Source organism: Pelodiscus sinensis, chromosome 3, assembly GCF_052426305.1.
Source record: "Pelodiscus sinensis isolate ZL-2025 chromosome 3, ASM5242630v1, whole genome shotgun sequence".
In the NCBI taxonomy this organism is placed as follows: Eukaryota; Metazoa; Chordata; order Testudines; family Trionychidae; genus Pelodiscus; species Pelodiscus sinensis.
Window position 1 is genome coordinate 75380769 of NC_143054.1, and position 14121 is coordinate 75394889.

At 44.1% G+C, this 14121-nt stretch overlaps 1 long non-coding RNA gene across 1 annotated transcript in view; it reads right to left on the reverse strand.

Annotated features, from left to right (window-relative positions):
* Positions 1 to 14121, reverse strand: part of LOC102450621 (uncharacterized) — a 67131-nt gene that overhangs the window by 19522 nt on the left and 33488 nt on the right. Inside the window, exon 3 of the long non-coding RNA XR_012902307.2 lies at positions 2429 to 2515. This is a non-coding gene — a long non-coding RNA (uncharacterized LOC102450621). The remainder of the gene's footprint in view (positions 1 to 2428; positions 2516 to 14121) is intronic.

Here is a 14121-nt window from a genome sequence, read left to right on the forward strand (position 1 = left end):
TTCTGAACTACTGGTACAGAAGATAAGTTTGACTAAGATTAGAAATTCACCCAAAATAATTCCTAAAGTAGATCCTTTAGAAGACATCCAGTCTTGATTTTTACAAAATGCAATGAAAGAGAATACACTGGAACTCTTAGTAAATTGTTCCAATATTTAAATTACCCTCACTGTCAAAAATTCACATCTTATTTTCAGTCTTCATTTGTCTAGATTCAACTTCCATAAAACTTTTAAAGCTTGTATTGTAAAGAAAATGGGCTTTTCATGGAGATGATCTTGCAAAACATGCAATTAAGCAATGTAACAGCAATTTTTAAAAATATGAACATAGGCTTTTTTCTAAAAGATATGCACTAGGAATGCTTGTTGAGATTAAGTGGCAGTGGAAGGGTAGAGAAGTCATAAAATCTGATGGAGCACAAAATAGGTTCTTTTATGGAATGATTTTTGTTGAGGATAAGTAAAACTGACAATGAAAATGAAGAAGAATAAAATAAAGAATAAATACAAAATGTGTGAGTTTAACGCTTTTCAGCCATAGAGAAAAATATTGGACACACAAGTAAAAATAATATTATTTTTAGTTTATCTATGTCATACAATCTTAAAAAAGGTACATATGTTTGTTAAAACTGTCCTAGAAAACCATCTCAGAAAATACACAAGGACAATCAGGGAGAGGAGGGGGAGAGAGGAGGGAGGTAGGACAGTGTTTGTTAATAAAGATGGACAGATACCAAAATATCAGACAAAGTTAACAGACCTTTAGATCAAATTACAATTTATTTGAATTGGGAGTACAAATTAGAATATGAAATTTAAATAATCATAAAACAATGTCATACTCTGTAATTTAAAAAATCTTTTTCCCAGCTCCCACAGAGGACAGTGCAGTTAAAACCTGCTACTGCAGGGGTGACTAATAATTTTTTGCTGGGGGCCACTTCAGAAATTTTTGAAGTGGCACCGGGCCCACAGCCGAAGGGCCGGTGCCTCAAGTAGAAGGGGTGCGGCCAGGATACTTCTGAGTTCACCACCCCCAGACCATAATTGTTCTGAGGGTGGGGGACTGCCTTTGCCCTCCTTCCCCCCTCCCCCAGTTCTCTCTGGGTGCCCATCTCTCTGGCGCGGGAGGAGACTTTGCCCATTCCCCGCCCCCAGACCTGGGGGCAAGAGGGTGTCAGGACCTCCACAGGGTGGATCCACCCACTTAGTGGGGCAGATCTGGCCCTTAGAGGCCCTTTTGCTCACCCCTGTGCTACAGTGAAGACAAGTCATAAGCTATTACAAATGCAGTCTGAAATTTCTTATAGGTCCTAAGAGATGCATTAGGGTACAGTGCACTGGACTGGGACTCTGGGAGCCTCTTTCAACTCTGTTGTGAGACATTAGGCAAGTCCCTTAACCTTTCTCTCTCTGTTTCTCCTCCCACACTTAATGTGCCTTTAATTAGTCTGTAAACGCATTGGGGAAAGGAGTCTGTTATGCTCTGCATTTGTACACTGCCTAACACAAGGGACCATGATATCCGATGGAGTTGCTAGGCACAACTATCATACAAATAATGTTAAGATTAAAAATATAGAAAAAAAAATGAGGAAAACCATAATTTAAAACAGCAGAGTCAGTAATCAGGGAAGGAAAATAGTGGAAGCTAAATCAATAAGAATTGGTTAAAATCATAGTTCTGGCTTTGTAATCTTGTTTCTGATGAAGTTTCTAAAGTAGTCAGAAGTAGTCCCACCGATTTACCCTTCAGTGAAATCTGAAGCCCCATTTATGTTTTTTTTTTCCTCTTATATTTCATTGTGATCCTTTTGGGAGAAATGCAAAAAAATTCTGCTACAATCAAATCATGTATACTTTTATGATTATCTGACATTAATTCCTTCCAGCTTCTGAGTCTTCAGAGCCTTGTTTCATCACGGCTTCTGTTCTTTTCAATTTTTTGCCTCTAGTTTCAGATAGAAAAATATTGTTGAAAACATTTAATATAGATGAACCTGACCACTTCATTTGAAAGACATTTGAAAAAAGTCAAGATAAGTCGGATTTATTTTTAAAGTGCTCTTTGGCTTCAAAAAAGGGTGATAATGTTTGAAGCCATTTGGGTACATTTTATATTACATCTGCTTTAATTATCACAGAATAAACCATAAATATCTCATCTTTTATAAATCAAGGAGTTAGTGCCTAGCTAGAAGTGCTTTCTGGAATAACAGAAAGTTAATATATATTTTGTAGGTTTATGAAGGCTATTTTAAAAAACAATGTTTTTTTTTCCCTCTACAAATTATATGTCTCTAACATTACAAATATTGCCACTTGTCTTCTACTGCTGCATTTTAAACAGGAATAAAAATCACATTGTCACAATAAAAGCAAGGGAGAAAAAGAAACCTTTCTCAAAAGGCTAACCACTGACCTTCCTTCTGTGTCTTGTTATTGCTTCTCTGTGTGCTTTTTCTGGTCAAAGACTGTATCTCAGATGCGATCTCCCATTCAAACAGTCCTATTAATTCAAGTATCAAATATCATTTTTAAGAATGATGGTTTACCATTGTTTCTACTCAGTTCAATTTAAAGTGAGCTGAAAAAGAGTGTCATACAACTCACAAGAAATTATTTATGATTACAGCATGTCAGTGGCTATCTAAATGCAGTATTAATGGACTCTTATTTTTCATATTTTCAGATGCACTGTCATTATTTACAGATTATTTCTATGTCTTATTTAGATTCAAAATGAATTAACAGCAAACACTAAACATCTAGGCTACATCTCACTGGCAGCTTCTTGTACAAGAACTCTTTTGCAGAAGAGTTCTTGTGCCAAAACTCTTCCAGAAGAGAGCGTCTACACTAGCATGTGCTTTTGTGCAAGAGATGTGCTTTTGTGTAAGAGCATCCATGCCAGTGTAGACACTCCCTTGCGCAAGAAACTCTGATGGCCATTTTAACCATCAGGGCTTTCTTGCACAAGAAGGCTGTGTCTAGACTGGCAAGTTTTTCCGCAAAATCATCTGCTTTGCGGAAAAACTTGCCAGCTGTCTACACTGAATTTCCGCAAAAGCACTGACAATCTCATGTACTATTATCAGTGCTTTTGCGGAAATACTATGCTGCTCCCGTTCGGGCAAAAGTCTTTTTCCGAAAAAACTTTTGTGCAAAAGGGCCAGTGTAGACAGCTGAGATTTGTTTTCCTCAAAAAAGCCCCGATCGCGAAAATGGTGATCGGGGCTTTTTTGCGGAAAAGCGTGTCTAGATTGGCCACGGACGCTTTTCTGAAAAAAGTGCTTTTGCGGAAAAGCGTCATGCCAATCTAGATGCGCTTTTCCGAAAATGCTTTTAAAAGCATGCCAGTGTAGATGTGTAGACGTAGCCGAAATGTATATTGCCTGTCTACACTGGCCTCTTGTGCAAGAACAGTTACGCAAGAGGGCTTATTCCTGAGCAGGAGCATCATAGTTCTTGCAAAGAAGCCCTGATTTTATACAGTAGAATGTCAGTTTACTTGCGCAAGAACACACGGCCAGTGTAGATAGGCAGCAAGTTTTTGCGCAAGAGCGGCTGCTTTGGTGCAAGATCGCGCCAGTGTAGACACAGCCCTATGGTAAATACTAGTGCAATACAAAAGGTAGGGACTGTTTGCATGTAAGATCATACAATTGAAAAACTATAGCCCTGTCATAAGGCCTAGTCCCATCATGAATTCTGCACAGATAACTTTAAACTTTGTAGAATCATAAAGGAAGAAGGGACCAAAGGTTCACTAAATCTTACACCTTTTATGCCATCTCAGAGTGGTAGCCACATTAGTCTGTAACTTTAAAAACAACTAATAGTTCTGTGGCACCTTCAAGACTAATCTAAGTATATAGAATCATGAGCTTTTGTGAGTAAGATTTGTTCTAACAAACTATCTAACCTCCAGTTAAAACCACCAGTGAAGGAGCTCCCACAACCTCCTTAGGAATTCTATTCCATTATCCTAACAGATAGGAAGTTTTCTTGCGATTTAATCTAAATCTGCTCTGTTTAGTTTGATCTCATTGCCACTCTCTATGGCCAAATGAGCTATTTTCCCCATCTTTTTTATGACAGCCTTTCAAGTATTTGAAGACAAAACTCTTTTCCCAACTAAACATACCTAATTCTTTGAGCCTTTGCTCATCTGGAAATTTGATCAGTAGGTCTCTTCAGTTAGCTTTACCCACAGAATTAATTGCAGAATTGGGGCCTTATATTATACACCAAAAAATCAGGGAATCTGCTTTGTGGGTCAAGCTGGTGGAACAAGGAAGTGCTTGGGAAACCTCTGATAAAACAAGCTGCCAGAAAGACATTTACAAATTAGAGAAACAAGATTTATTCAGGCTGCAGGCCTGTGCTGAAAAAGGATGTTGAAGTATGTGCTTTAGTGACCTACATTCTCTTATCACAGTAACATACGGGTGGGGAAAAAAGTGTTTGAAGCTCTATTGTAGAAAATCAGATCAAATTCTGGAGGACAATTTCCTCAAGATGCAATAAACTGGAATATAAATGAAGGGTGAGGGACCCTTTCTAATAAGTATAAGGGAAATGCACTTGAATGGTGAAGAAATGAACTGCTGAACAGTGTTTGCTTACAAAAGTTAATTAAGGGCAGCCTGGCATATTGAAAATGTATAAAATCAACATAGATATATAACTTGAGTCCTGAGGGGGGGTGTCAGAGGACTCTAGCAACCCTGGATTATATATTATCTTTATCATGGATTCTCAAAGTGATCAGTCTTAGCATCAGATATGATCCTATTTACATAGATAAAGCCTTCAGAACCCTGGACAGAACCCCCAAAGCAGAGGAAAATATGAGAGTGAAATTTCAATCATCTGAATCTTGAGGAACTGATGCTAATCTCACTTATGCCAGGTTTTTACATAGAATTCCCTTGCTTTCAGGGGAGTTAATCCAGGTTTATTCCAGTGTAAGCAAAGAGGTGAATCAGGCCTAAACTATTTGAATTTCATCTTTCATAATCAGGGATGTTATATTTGAAAGATTTATTATTCTGGTCTTTCAGGTTTTCACGCAGCCAGCTGTTATCGCATAGGAAATATTCCTAGTTCTTGGATGAGATGTCATTGTATTCTGATGGCAAAGGTTTCAATGAAATGCTTGATAATAATGAGTACTCTATATGGAACTATATAAAAGGAGAAAGTATTGATCAGATTATTCCAGAGGGTGGCTATAGTAACAACACATGAGGCCAGTTAAGCAAAGGAGTCAGCAAAAAAGAAAGTTAATTCTTTTAACATGAAAACTGCCCATGTATTCATGGGTATCTACACAGCAAAGTTATTTTGAAATAACAGCCATTATTTCTAAATAACTTTACCAGCATCTACACAGCCAAACTGCTATTTCAAAATTAAATCAAAATAACAGAGGGCTTATTTTGAAATTAGTAATCCTCCTTCCATAAGGAATAGCACCAATTTTGAAATTGCTGGTTCTAAATAAGTGTTGTGTAGACATTTATTTCTAAATAGGGGCCTCCAGCTCTTCCCAGGGTGCCCTGGGGGACACTCCGGGCACAACCAAGAAAACTCCTCTCCCTCCCCCCATCCCTGGAGCCCTTAAAGGGGTAGACTCTGGCAACAGTGCCTGTGCCAGCTCTAAGCCTGCCAGCCCAGACCCAGCAGTCACTGCACCTGACCCAGTGGCCCCAGCATGAGCTAGGCAGCCAGTGCCAGCCAGCCCTCCAGGACCAGTCTGCCAGCTCCCAGGAGCCTGCCAGGGGTTGGAAAAGGCAGGCGCCTGCCTGGTCGAGTGTGGAGATCAGGGACCTAATTCAGGTTTGGGGGGATGCCTCCAATGTCCATGATCTCTGCACTAAATGGAAGAACACAACCGTCTACAGACTAACCCAGACCCCTGCCCCTATTTTGTCATGGACCACATCATGGGGGGTAGGACAGTCCGTACACCCAAGGTGGTCATCGACCCTGGGGCAGAGCTTGCTGCCTCCTGCTGTTCCAGCCCCTGCTGCCTCCCCAGCTACCGCTCCTACTCCTACTCCTATTCCTTCTCCCCCTCCCCATCCTGTTTTTTTTTCTTTCTCACCTTCCCCATACCCCCAGAGATGCAGAGGCCTCCGCACCCACGGTGCTGGGAGACAATTGGGCTGGCGACATCCCCAAACCAGAGCCCTGAGTTTCTCCTCCCTCTCTCTTCCCTTGCCAGCTCCCTCCTCCCCCTCCCACCTTCTTTCCCCAGTCTCACCTCAGTTTCATTCCCCCCACCCCCACCCCAGTTTTGTTCAATAAAGATGCTTTGTTGTAATAAACAGGTGTCTTTTATTGTACAGCAGGAAGGAGGGTTAGGGAGGGGTAAGTGGAGGACTTGAGGGAGGAATGAGGCACGAGCCCCCAGTGGGGCACACCAGGGAGACTGTTACTGCCTCCTGAACGTGCTGCCAGTCTTGCAGCAACACATTCAGGAGAAGCACCAGAGTGCCCAGGGGCAGCTCCGGCTCCATGCTGCAGAGTGCTGTGGTGTCCTGAGTGAAGACAACCAGAGCACGCAGAGAAAAAAATGCTTTGCTGTCCCTCAGCAAGGTAGGCAAGCAAGCAGAGAAACCGTAGAACCGGCTGTCCGGCTGGGTCCCTTTAAGCACAGGTCTCAGATAGCCTCAGGCAGCAGCCACACAAGGTAACTCTTGACCTGATGCCCTGCCAGAACCAGTTCTGGCCCGTCTTAAATGTGATTCAGTGTCCAATCAGTGTGGACACACTATTTTGAAATAGAAAATCTCTATTTCGAAATGCAGTTTCTGTCTAAATGTCTGTAAGATATTTCGAAATAACGCTGTAGTGTAGACATACCCTGTGAGATTTATGTTTTCTCAGGACACAGAAATGGTTAGGTAGAACAGAGACCAAAAACCAGAAAGGGAACTGCTTCCTAACAAAAGGTACTGGACAAAGTTATCTTTATTGGAGCTTAGTGGGATTGATGATGTGTTATATATCTGGTCAAAATTTGAGTCCATCTTTTAATCTTTTTAAACAAGAAAATAGCTTGAATCTGTCACTAGTTTCTTTGGCAGCTGAAAAGTGAGTTTTCACAAAGCCCCAAATTTGGCAAAAGGGTAAACAGTACTACACCAAAAGCAACTTAATGATTCAAGCTTACATTTTCAGACATGGCATCTGAAAATTAAGTCCTTTTATTTTTAATCTAGAAGCTCAGGGTACAGAACTCAGAGCTTTGAAATCATTTGGCAGCAAGGAATTTTGTAAACAATCCCTAAAGACAAAAGACAAGAGCAATTTGCTTCATAAGACATCTGTGTCACATTACAATCTCTAGTCTGATGAAATGGGTTGTGCTCACAAAAGCTCATGATACCATCTATATGTTTTGTTAGTCTTTAAGGTGCTGCAAGACTATTCATTCTTTTTAAGTTTTTCCAGTTAGATTAACTCGGCTACCCCTCTGAAGTTTTGAACGTTACTATATCTGTTTGCCCTAAGTAGGGGATCACAGTTATATAGGGTTATATAGACTGACTACATCAAGTTGTTTTCCAGTTCCCCCTTATTTTTGTAGTGCTAAACTCTTTAGTAGAGTTAATGAACATACATATTTTTGCTATTTGAAAAATCAAAATATTTCCCAACATATTCTATTTTGAAGTTAGAGGTTTAAACTTCTGCATCTCCATCTTCCCTGCATGCAGCTCAGGGAAATATTCTACTAGCTGCTTCTCTGAAGTCTTGAGCAGGATCTAGGGAAAATACAGTGTTTTCCTAGTTATTGTGCTTAGTGAACCCTGGACTGCCTGAAGCCTTAGACCAGCACCGGTCAAGCGTTTGTAGCAACAGAAAACTCTCTTGTTTTTATTACTGCAGGAAAGGAGTATAATCAGGCTGCATATGCTACAAGGTCCTGGATATAATGGGAAAAGCTTTGTATTAAAAAGGTACGTTAGCTAACATGATATATAGAAAGAGAGATTGACAGAATCTAAACAAGCATGGTTTGAAAATACCAACAAGTTGAACACCTCCTGGGAGAATCTCAGTTTGCTGCAAGCACACTCAGAATACTACAGGTGTGACCCTTAATCCTCCTCAGTAGAGGTCTACACCTTAGAGAGATAGGACAATGGAAAATAGAGTCCTGACATTCCATCTAGTTCTCACCTTAAAAAAGTAGACAACATTTACACTAACAGACATTCAAAAGTTTGAGTTCTACATTGGCTGGCTATGGTTAAAAACAATTTTCACCACCACCTTAGACAAGACCTCAAACTTCAAGGAGTTTTTTGGAGGTTTTTGTCAAATATTTAAAGCAGAGAGAGAAAGAGAAAGAAAAAGAAGTACAGCAATTTCATCTATCAATAAATGTGCTTCATCTCATTTCATTAGAGCATACGAAAATCATCATCACGGATCACCATCAATCATTCAGGTCAAGAGCTTTAAGGGGATTCAGAAACAGATCTAGATTATAAGAACTTTCAGTGTTATATTAGACAATATTAAAAAAACACAAAAGCTTTGGAAGGTACATAACCTTCAATTTATTAAACTCAAAACAAATTCCAGTTATTGGCAGTTTGAAGTAAACTGTGAGTAGAAAATCATAGCATCGTAGAACCACAGAGCTGGAAGAGACCTCAGAAGGTCATCAAGTCCACCTCCCTTCCCTAGGCAGGACCAATCCCAACTAAATCAACCCATCCAGGGCTTTGTCAAGCTGAGATTTAAAAATCTCTAGGGATGGAGACTCCACTACTTTCCTAGGTAACCCATTCCAGTGCTTCACCACTCTCCTAGTGAAATAGTTTTTCCTAATATCCAACCTGGACCTCTCACACCGCAACTTGAGACCATTGTTCCTTGTTCTGCCATCTGTCACTACTGAGAACAGCCTTTCTCCAGCCTCTTTGGAACCTCCCTTCAGGAAGTTGAAGGCTGCTATCAAATCCCCCCTCACTCTACACTTCTGCAGACTAAATAGACCTAACTCTCTCAGCCTCTCCTCGTATAAAATCTTGTAACTGCTGACTGTAAGGTTTCATTTTCTGTCACAGCTGCTATGGATCCCTGTCAGAAGTAGGGTAAGGGACTTAAGGTTCTGAAACTCCTAGATTGTGGACCATTCCTGGTCAGAGCAATTGCACAGGTTGGCTCTGGAATCACAGTGGGACGGCAGGGCTTTTTCATTACACAAGCTCCGCTCCTACCTGCCCTTCCCAGTCCTCCCATGACACATTGTCACCAAGGATGTGACTTTGGGGATTATTGGGGAAAGGGTTTGGTGTGGGTGGCAGCAGCAGTCAACTCCCCACCATACTTCCTGGGGCAGCACTCTGCTTCACTGTGGCTCTCACTGTTGCAGGAATCATTCCTCCCCACTTCCTGACTGCTACTTCTGCCCCATGCCAAGTTCCTTTGGTAATCCATTAAGCTGCATACTCAGGGGAAAGAGCATCAATGGGAAAGAGAGGGGAGGAGTGGTGGGAAGATTGGAACTTGAAGAATGGGGATGAGAAGAACCCCACCCACCCACCCACCAGGACTCCTGGTATGGACTGCATAAATGCTTCAGCTGGGAATGGCCCATAGGCCAGGAGTTTGAGACCCCTGGATGGATCATTTGCCTGACTCATTATGATTATTTCTATAACATTCTTATTTTATCATTGCCAACATTAATAGAGTGCCCTCCTCCATGTAGTTCAGTTGCTATACCAAGTCCAGAAATACTTATACTATGAAAAATCCACATACACAAGATGATATTTCTCCATTTTTTTATTAAGACAACACGTGTTCAGTTGTCCTGGTGTTTTAAAAGTCATTTATCACTGTAATTGTTGATCTAATAGATGTGATCCTAAATATTAAGATCTAATGTATTAAAGCCTCTTAGTCCCACACTATTCAATTGTAACTTTGACATGTATCACTATTGTTAATGTTCTGACAAAACATATGCATGAAGCCTATTACACCTAGCCACATAAATGCAGTGGCTTCTCCAAATGTAAGGATTGTGTACCCACTGGCTACATCTGGACTGCATGCCTCTGTCGAAAAATAGCGTCTAGACTGCACTATGCGGATCGAAAAATTGATCTGCTTTTTCAAAAAAGAGCATCCAGACTGCCAGTCGCTCTTTCGGGGAAAAAAAGGCACTCGGAAGTGCTTCTGCAGGGCATGGGGGCAGCCTTTATTTCCAGGTGCTGCTGCATGCCCTTTGCAGAGACGCGTGCTTAAAGTGATCCCCCTGGACAGCCATTGCTCTGCTCCTGCTTCTGGCTTGCCTACCTCGTAGAAGGAAAGCAAAGCTACTGCAGTGCTTGCACTGGTTGCCCTGCTTCCTCGGACACCACAGCAGTTTATTTGCAGGGTTTTTTTTTCCTACTTTTCATTGTTTTTGTTCATAGAGTCTGAGCTGCCGCTGGGCAGGCGATGGACCCATGCTGCCATACTGCAGCTTCTGCTGCATCTTCATGACTCTGTCACGAATCTCCTGCCCCATAGGGACCCGGACTGCACCGAGAAGACCCTCCTCATGGATGCAGGAGCTCTGTCCTTGATCCCAAACTTTTTTGGGGACAGGCAGATTTGGAGGCACGAGATGAGTTCAGACTGGTGGGACCGGCTCATCATGCAGCTCTGGGATGAGAACCACTGGCTCCGCAACTTCCGGATGTGGAAGGCCACATTACTAGAGCTGTGTGCCTGGCTTGCCCCTGCCCTGGAACACCAGGACACCCGCCTGAAGCCCATCATCCCCCTGCAGAAGCAGGTGGGACACCAGTTTGGCGTGGGAAGGTCTACCATCAGGGCTGTTTTGATGGAGGTAAGTCACTTTCGGGGGACAGGCCCTGCTGAGTTGGGGAGTTGAAAAAAGGGGACTGCCAGGCAAGGGCAAGAGGGAGTGGGGGATGGAGTGGCACTCAGAGGCTGCTTCTCTGCCACCCCTGAACCGATGCAGGGGAGAGGGGTGTCCTGACAAGAGGAGGAGTGTGTTGGGAGGGGGGAGGGTTCTCCTCCCAAGCACTTAGGTAACCTGTCTAACTCCCTGGTTTCTGTCTGTCTATTTGTCTCATGCTGCAGGTGGTGAAGGCCATCAATGTGGAGCTGCTGAAGAGGCTCGTCCGTCTCAGAGACCTGGACAACATCATTATTGGGTTTGCTGCCCTTGGCTTCCCAAACTGCAGAGGAGCCCTCGATGGGACATACATCCCAATCCGCACACCGCCCCATCGAGCAGCCCAATGTATAAACCGTAAAGGCTACTATTCGATGGTGCTGCAGACTCTGGTCGACCACTGGGGACATTTTAGGGACATTTGTGGTCGGGGCGGGCATATGATGCCCGCATATTCTGCAACTCCTACCTGTACCACAGGTTGCAGGCAGGAACTTTTTTCCCCCAGCGGCACCTCACACTCAGGGACGTGCAGATGCCAGTATGCATAGTGGCCGACGCAGCCTACCCCCTGATGCCGTGGCTCATGAAGCCTTACACTAGCCACCTGGATGCAAGCAAGGAGCTTTTCATTATGCATCTTGGCCAGGCTCGCATCCAGGTGGAATGCGCCTTTAGCTGTTTGAAAGGGAGGTTCCGTTGCCTTCTCACACGCCTGGAGATGGGCAAACGTGATATCCTGGAGGTGGTGGCTGCATGTTGCGCCCTCCATGACCTGGTGGACAGGAAAGGTGAGGCCTTTCTCCCGGGGTGGGGGACAGGTGCTGATGGTGAGGACAGGCCAATTGAGCAGCCCTGGAGGGCTGCCATCCACCAGGCTCACCAGGCTGGTGTCTGAATCCATGAGGCCCTGAGGGAGAGATTGTCAGAAGAAGCCCACTGACTCTCCCCAGGGCCTCCCCCATGGGGTGGTTGGCCTGGCTCACCCCTAGCTATCCCTCCACAACCCTCACTCTCTTCCCATAAATACACACACACCTGGTTTTGAAACAGAAACAGAATTTTTTTTTTATTAGAATCAGTAGCAATACAGAAAATGTTGACCCTTTCTCTTGGTACTGTTCAACTGTTTATAAACAAATTAAATCTGTCACTCAAAAATAAATAATTTGTTCCATAACTGAATTGTCCTTTCACTGCGGTGGTAGGGGGCTGAACACCGGGAGGGGGAAAGGGGCACTGAACATCGGGAGGCTCAAGTAGGCCGCTGCTTCCCTGATCACAGGGTCCTGTCACCTTCCTGTGTCCTGGCACCGCCACGGCTTTGGGCTCGGGTGGAGCAAGAGTCAGTCCTAGCCTGCGCAGGAGTGGGGGTACAGCTGTTGGGCCTACGAGGGCTCAGGAGCAGGAGGGACTGGGGGGACTGGAGTGGTTGGGGGAGAAGGGAGGCTGGAGTGGCTGGGGGAGCAGGGGCCTGGCGTGCAGGAGGAGTGGTGCCCATGGCAGGGTCAGGAAAGGCTAGGACCTCCTGCATAGTGGCACAGATGGAAGTGCCCTGCTGGACCAGCTCATCCAGAAGTCTGTTGCACTACTCGGTCTCTGCCTCTGTCCTCTGCTGAAGGGTCCTGTTGAGGTCCTGCAGGGCCACTACATGCTCCTTCAGCAGGTCTGTGTAGACATGCCAGTGCCTGCGAGTGCCACGGGTCCGGGATGGTGGTGGAGTGGGTGTGGTGCTCCTCTGTTGGGTAGAGGATCTCGCTGTAGAGGAAAAGAAGAGGAGACAATCAATGTCTGTGTGGAACCCCGCTGTCCCTGAGGGCATGCCGTGACTGTCAGGGGCTCTCCTTTGGATAGGATACTCAGGGGAGTTATACGTGACTCCACGTGTGAGTTGGGCAGAGGACTGAAAGCATCACAGGGGCCCCACAGTGGCAATGGGACTAGATGACCCCCCACACTGCCAACCCACACATGTGTGGCGACCCCTCAAAGCACTCACCTGATGATCCCTTCCCGTTGTCCATGGAAGCCTGGGAGGCCTCTAGTGTCTGGTCCCTGCTGCCTCCTCTTCCTCCTCGTCCTCCTCCTCTGGGTGCAGCTCTCCTGCCTCTCTTGCCTGGTCATCCTCCCTCAGGGGTTGGTCCATGATGTGGTGGGGTAACCAGTCCCTGGGCCATGCGATTGTATATGTCTACATTCCTGCGGCACAACTGCAGGGCCTCTTCTTGGGACCAGAGCTCCAGGAGGTCTTTTATTTCTGGGGCAGACCAGGCTGGTGCCCACCTTTTGGTGCCCCTGGGTGGGTTCTCCTCACTGTTCTGTGAAGGGCCAGCGGGGCCATAAGGCTGGGACATGGCTAGCATGGCTGGCACAGGTGTGCAGGCTGGCTTCCTAACAGCAATGCCTGTCTTGGTGTCTGTGCCTTTAAGAGGCTGCAGACAGGAATCATAGAAGTGCTCAACATGTAAAGGCTGGATTGTCCACCAGGGCTTCTTCCTGGAAGCTTTTTTTTTAAAGGACTGGCTCCCTGCGTCCACAGATCTCTGTTGAAAAAGGCATTCTTCCTCATAAAACAAGGTTTACCGCTGTCGACAAAACTGCTGTGTTCTTTCAATTTGCTGTCGACAGAATGCATCGTAGTCTAGACGGAGGTATAGTTTTTTCGAAAAAAGGCCACTTTTTTTCGAAAAAACCCTGTAGTCTAGACACTGCCACTGTTTGCAAGCTTCTTAAATATATTGTTCAACAAAACATTGAAGGAAAGACTGAAGGATGACTATGATGTTGTCAAAATGTCAGCAGCATTCATCAACACAAAATATGCATTGCTCTAATCTGAGCTTCTTGTAGCTCTAAAAATGTTACAATTAAACATTTTCATCCTGTTCTAGTTGAAAGTTTATATGTAGATATGTATTTAGCCATACATGCTTTATGCGGGTTCATCCAAAAATGCATATGCTCAGTGATTCAACAACAACAAAATCATGCAAGTATGAATTCAAAGAGAGTGATTCAGAAGAGACATTTTACAGTAGCATATATTAATATGCAGGGTAAAAAGTGTCATGATCACTCATAACAAAAGAACAAAGATGTGAAGATTGAAATTTGGCATCATTACAAAGGCCAGAATTAAGATTCCATTGAATTTGCAGACAAAGTTTTCTATG